The sequence below is a fragment of the Coturnix japonica genome, chromosome 2 (assembly GCF_054131305.1).
Source record: "Coturnix japonica strain WE chromosome 2, WE-NBRP24, whole genome shotgun sequence".
Classification (NCBI taxonomy): Eukaryota; Metazoa; Chordata; class Aves; order Galliformes; family Phasianidae; genus Coturnix; species Coturnix japonica.
The window spans coordinates 83,776,412-83,783,715 of NC_140664.1; positions in this window are offsets into that span (position 1 = coordinate 83,776,412).

Consider the following 7,304-nt stretch of genomic DNA (forward strand, 5'->3'; position numbering starts at 1 on the left):
AATGACCTCTGAGTTAGACTAAAGTTAGCAGTATTTTTGCAATGAGAAAGTGGGAAAGGAGTTGCAGTAGGCCTTGAGGAATCACAGTTCCTTATTGTAATTCTGCTTTTATTATTATTCTGCACTAGATACCAGTAGCTAAGAAGTACTGTGCTGTGAGTCTAAAGGGGCTGACATAACAAAAGCATTGTCATAATACAGAATTTCTAAGTCAGGATGATATTTTCTGCAAATTAATGAAAAAACAATTGTGACCAGAAAAGTTTCACTGATATTTTACATCACGGTATTTCAAAGTAGAAAGTAAGAAAAACAGAAATTCTCTAAGATAAAAATAATTATATGAATTTTCTCTATTGTGTTGAATTATTCTTTTAACAGTACTGTGGGGACTGCTCTTACAGGAATACATATCATTCTTTATTCAGATAAAGGAATTTTCTGACAGTGTCCTGAAAGGTTCACTTCCTCCAGAAACTGAATTTTCCTTTCAAACAGAACTCTATCCTTGCTCAGGCGAGGAATGGGAAATGAAGATCACAGTCTGACCTTTGAGCCTCTGCAGCCAGTGCAGCACACTGATGAGTGCAACAGCCTGGCTCTTCTATATCAGTAAAAGACTGCTCATCAGCACAACTCCAACATGATGAATTACTGTAGCATGCTATCTTGTTGCAAAGGATTCTTTCACGGTTCAAAGAATTGTTCTTTTTCTCTGTTAAGTACCAGTATTTCTTGGAAAACTGGGTTACAGCTGCTTGTTCATCCATGGCCTGTTAATCCAAATGGTGGCAAGTCCCAACAGTTCTGTGTCACTAAGAACCACTCTTGTAAAATGAGAATAATAGCTCTGATTTGTTTCAAGGTTTTTGAAGGATTAACTATTATCAGGAATGTGAGTTGTTTAGATATTTTGGCATCATAAAAGAAACTGTCAGTGAGACTTTCTGACATAAGTCTGCCATCAGATAGCAAAAGTTATCTTGAGTGTTATTAAAAAAAAACAACAAAAACCCAAAAACAAAAAACAAAAAATCTTTTCCAAGTACTCCAACTTACAAGATTTACCTTCAGCAGTTTAGAGAGAATCTGTTGTGTTGGGTATGAACTAGCATTGCAGGAAGAAATTTGATTTTCTCCTTAGTTTGCCTACATTACTGAGAAGTGTTGAACTAGTTTAATTTCACAGTTATTTTGTTTCTCATGCTGTCTGACAAAAATAAAAATGTTAAAATAAAAGAGCACAATATCTGGAGAGTTTTGAGAAGCCACAAGGAAACCCGAAGAAATTGAATAATTCAGTTTTTCTTCTATGGAAGAAGATCTTAGAAGTTGTTATTGTCATCAGTTTGTGGAACACACACATATGAACACAAACTGATAGAATTCTGTTTGTCCTATTCAACATAAACACCGAGATTATCAGTAAGAATGACATTTTCTACTGTTTCAAAGGTTCTACAAATGTAGAAAATTAAATTTTACTAAAATACAAGCACGGAACCCTTATAATGTAGCTATATAGTCTCTCAGTAAGTGATGACTCACTAAAGTTGCTCTGTATCATTCTTCAAAAGCATCTCTACGCATCTTACAAGAAGTGTCCAAACAGTACAAAGATTTCAGCAGGAAATTTGCTGAAATTTGCTGAAAAGAGAAATTAGCAAGAGGTTTCTTTCCATATTGTTATATCACAAAAACTAAAAGAGTGAATACATAGCAACAACACAGACATTTTATACAGAAGTCATGAGACTGAGAAAAGCAAAGCCAAACTCTCTGAATTCATCAGGCTTGGTTTATTTTCAAAGATTTCTGCATACTGACAGAGGGAATCGCCATCAGGATGGAACATAACTATTTGAATAAAAGTATTGTTCAAGATGAGAAGACAATAAACACTGGAGAAAACTCAACTTGCTTCTTAAGTAACATTTGAATGCGATAAAGAAATTACCAGTTTACAAATTCTCACAAAGCTAGTTCAACATCATATTATTCTCAGCTAAAATTATCATAAAGTCATAGAATCATTAAGATAGGAAAAAACACTATGACCATCTCATCTGACTACTAACTCCACTATTGTGGGAATACAAGAAAAGCTGTTCAGAGCAGCAGCTGTGGAGCAAGATAAACAGCATGAGAACCACGGACACCTCTGCAAGGAGAAGAAGACACAGCTCTGATTGGATATGTGCCTGCATGGACAGTTGAAAAGCATTTTGTAGAATGCTTTGTTGACATGTAAGGTGTTTGGGAAAGTTGTAAGGGCGGATAGGAAAGTTAGAAAATAACAACTTGTGAAGGTATATAAGGGATGTGAGAACTTGTAATAAATGATTTGGATCGTTCACATCTGAGTCTGTGCCTCAAATGCTGCACACTATAACCACAAACCATATATTTTAGTGCCAGTCTCCACATTTCTTGAACACCTCCAGGGCCAGCAACTTTACCACCTCCCTGGACAGTCTGTGCCTCACCACTCTTTCTGAGAAGATTTTTTCCAAAAATATCCAATTTGAACTTCCCCTGGCACTAGTTAAGGTCATTACCTCTTGTCCTACTCAAATCTTCGAATCTACTCAAATTCCCCAAATCTTTCTGTTTTGGTATTTTTATGACTACAAGTTTGTTTTTTTTTTTACCACAGAAGAGAGTGATTCACGACAAACTTCTCAGTCATCGTCCTATGTTGGACATAGTTTTCTTCTGTAAGAAAGAAGGTACTGAAAGACACTAGAAGAAACTAGAATAAGAGATGAAACTGACACATTTGTAAGCCTGTTTAGAAGTAGCTTCCTGTCCATTTAGATTGTTTTCCCATATGTTGTGAATAATATCAAGCACACATATGATGAAGTCTTGAACTAGAAATAATGCAAGACCTTATAAGTGGAGCTGCAGTACATGACACAGCTATGCCAATATAATTCAGAGCATTCCCCACTTCACTGCTTTAAAACCAGCCATGGCAGGAAGGGGGAGAGGAACTTACAAGATTTGCTAGAACCATTTAACCCACATGAATGCTCCAACCCTCCCTCTCCCTGCTAATCTCCTTCCAGCTTGCAAGTTCCTTGCTGAGCATATTTCAGTCATTAACATTTTTCTTCTTTCAGATTGTCTGAAACTGGTCACAGTATTCCAGGACTGACATTAACAAGTGTCAAAAAAAAGGCACTAAAATATCTCCTAATCTACTAGTTCTGTTTCTGTCAATACAGCCCGGATAAAATGCTGTATGTATCAGTTTTTGCATTTAAATTTTGTCTGTTTAGACTGAGACAACTGATCCAGACCAGGAGCAGTACCTAAATTTAGCTAGAAACTTAAGAGGATTCACTCACACAGGATGTCAGAAAACTGTGAAGCAGGCTGAGTTTACAGTAAGCTCACTATTGCTCCCAAGGTCTCACCATGAACAGATCAGACCTGCCTGATATTTGTTAAAACATACCTCCCAGCACACTGTTCACTGACTGCCTGCCAGTTTGGCACCAACTCCTCCTGTAATTACTCTACCTCACTATAAGCTAGATCACATATTTCTACATTACTCCACTGCCTTACCTGTAAATGTGTCCTTAGTGGGTCCTGTTGTCTACAGATTGTTTACATTTTGCGCCAGTAAGAAATACCTGGCTACAAGTACAGAGGCAACTAGTGTGTGGTAGTTAAAAAACAGTGTATTTATGCCATTGATGTATGGCACTGAGTCTACCTTCTCACTCTAAACAACCTCGTAACAAGAGTAACAGCTTTGTCCTTGGAGTTTATTCTGGTCGTTGCATATAGCTACCTTTTCCCTGCTGATTTAATTGCATACAGCAGTTTTGCTATCCTCTGGCTGAAAATGAGTTAACTGCATTTTATCCTGTCCATCCCATGTATTTTTTTTTTTTTTAATTAATGAATTTTTTAATGGCATGGGCTATGTACTTGACCCAAGTTTTTGGGGTCAAATCCTTAAATTTTCCTTATTCATCTGACTGTTAATAGCGGCAATATTGCCATATAGCCCATTAAATACATATATTAGAGGACTTCAACTAAGATTTGATTGCACCATAATTACAAAAAATAGTTTTTAAAATTAGCAAAACTGATATTTTAATAATTCATTATGTAATTTATTTGTCTTACTTTTACATGACTGTGTTTATACTACCCATGCAGTTACAAAGACTAGGTATGTATTCAAGCCCATTTGCAAAGATCAAAAACTAGAAGAGATGTACCAAACTGACAGTAATATATTAAATATATATATATGTATAATATATATATATATATATATATAAACAACAACAACAACAAAAAACAAGAAACAAAAAAAAACACCAAACAACTCTACAGAATGAAATGAAGTACAATCTCATGGTGAGAACAGCAATTTAATTCTTCTTCCAGGGAAACACCTAATAATACGCTTGTTGCATATTGGCAGAACTAGACAGCAGAATAAAACCTTATCATTCAATTATGTATTTCTATGTAACAGAGACAGCAGATTAATTTTTGGGGAAAGCGTCAATTATTATGTTAAGATATGCAAAACAATATTTCTTGGTTCTCAGACATTAACATTAAATAAAAATTATCTAGTGTATGCAAACTGTCCTCCTTCATCCATAGAAATTTCAAAGTCATATGACCTATTGAAGTTTTAAATGAATTAGTTAATAAAGCACTGTTTTTTCATTGTTATTGGCTTTAAAGAAACATTTTTTGCACCTGTAACAGCTCCATTCAGGAGACACAAAACTGTAAACTGGAACTATACTATCCCAGATAAATTTCTTAGGTTTCATTTATGATGAAAAATGTCTCAGAAAAGAGCTGTTCCTGAGTAGGGAGACTAGACTTAGAAGAATGGCTCTTTAAATTCCTGGAGTAGAAAAATCAATACAAATTGAACAGTAGTTAACATAATGACATCCCACACTAAACATATTTAAGTTCTCATCATCAAAACAACATAACATTACAACAGTTACAGACCACCATTCATAAATACATGCACTGTTATAGTAAGACTGAAGTATTATTAATCATACTAAATAATGACTTTTAAAAAGAATTTTAAAAATCTTTTATCTGCTTCCATATGTTCAAAGTTTTGAAATGCTTGCTCCCATGTCATTTGCAGTAAACAAACATATAAAATACTCTAGAAGACAAGACTCTGTCCTCCTTCTAAGTGAATGTCTTAGCCAAGAGGAATTTCTCCTTGGCTTATATTCTGCAAATCCGTAAAAAGAATGACACCGTTCTTTTTACTAAAGAAATCTAAAGGATTTAGAGTAACTAAACAACCATGTGTTTAGTTACTGTAGATCCTGAAAATTACTGCGCTTCATTAAAAGATTGGAATGTGGTTTTGATTTTTTCTAGTTTAGGATGGCACTCTGAAGTTATATTTCTTGCAACAGGATAAAGGATTAAAGTGTAGATCATTCTCAGTCTTGCTGTTACCACAGTTTTTAAGTAGGAAGAGTAACATTCAGAAGACAAACATGATATCTATCTCTAGGAGGAAGCAATCAGGCAAACACACCAAAAGCATTACATCTCCTCCAGGACTAACTGCTTCTCCATTGAATGCGTTCAACTCTCAGCATCTTGACTGGTGTGAGTATTCTTATTAGATACTTACAAATCCTTTGCTCATGGAGAGTAATGAGCCAAACTCTTGGCTACAAGGGCCAATCTGGAATTAGGATCCAGAGAAAATAAAAATTACTACCATAAAAACTAAAAAAAAGGAAAAGTTAATTAGGAAGAGAAAACAGCAGCAACAATCTAAGGAGGCACACTTATTTACTAAATACTATATCGAAATACAGAATAACACAATATAATACAATATAATTGAAAATTGAGCTAACGAATCAAGCAAAATAGGAGAGAGAAATGAGTCCTAAAACAGAGGCCTACTGTAAACTCTAGGTGACATGTTGAAGGCTCCCATACACTCCCCTGAATGCCAGAACTCGAAAGACGTCAGTCTAGCCTGGGAGAGAGATAATATAGTGTCCAGGTCCCGTGACCCATCTCTGACCGTGTTGTTCTCTGGGAGATGTAGTCTTCTTCTGTAAGTTGCAGATTCAGTAAAATTATTCATGCTTTATATGATGTTATGATGTGGAATACTGATAGTAAAATTACAAAATTATTAAACCATGACAGTACTAAGACAGTCCCTGACATGATTTTGAAGCAGACAAGACAGCCCTCTCTCAAACCATTTCTGGTTATTTCCCAATAGTTGTCATAGGCCAAACAGACTTTTTGAGGGGTGAGAGAGTTTAGTAGGATGGATGCTGGCTATTTCATACCAGCTGGCATTAGCACTGGAGAACAATCCTGGCCACAGTTGGTTTAACATTATAGCCATGGAAGTAGTGATCTAAGCCACAGCAGTTTATACAGTTTAACACAACAGATGAACGGGGGACCAGAAGAGAATTCTTACTGGAATGGCTAAAATTATAACAGTGTAGCTGGTGTGGATGAAACTGGCAATAGCAGTATTTGCCTTACGTGAAAGGAATACAGAACTTTGGTAGAACAGGTCTCTTTTACCTTAAGGAAGAAATGGAGAGGTTCCTCTAGCACACAGATACTGTCATCTTCTTTTCACATGCTCTATCTTGACCAATCAGTCTGTTAACAAACAGCAGATGTAGTTGAATTAAGTCTTGTTCTAGATCTAAACAGATAAAACCCACCAACACAGACAACTTTGACAGAGAGTGAAAGTCATCTGATCTTTGTGGAAGCAGCCCAGAAGAGCAATATATATATACAGCTATGAAAACAAGAAAAATAAGTGATGTTATAATATCTCAATGAGTAGGTTAAAATGGGAAAATTAGAAATAGTTTCAAGCCATTAGCTATACAAATATTTTCATCAAGCCTAACATAATTAATCAGATTATTATAGGGAAAAAATGTAAGGAAAGTGTGAACTGTTATCCCACCCATTTTACTGTGAATTGTAATGGTAATGGAGGTAGCCATGTCTGCACTTTCACACTTGTAAATATCCAAACTGGAATCAGTTATTTTTTGAGTTACATTAGTAATAAATGTAAAATTTAGCAGGTGAACTTAAGTTCTAAAGAAAATTCTAAGGTAGATCTCAGTAGTGCCAGATATATTAAAAATGTATTATATATGAATTTGAACTTTAATCAATCATACTCTTTCAGATACTGCTGCATTATTATGAAAAATCCTTTCAGATGATATTTTCCTTAATTGATCTAAGTAAAAAAAAAAAAAAAAAGATTT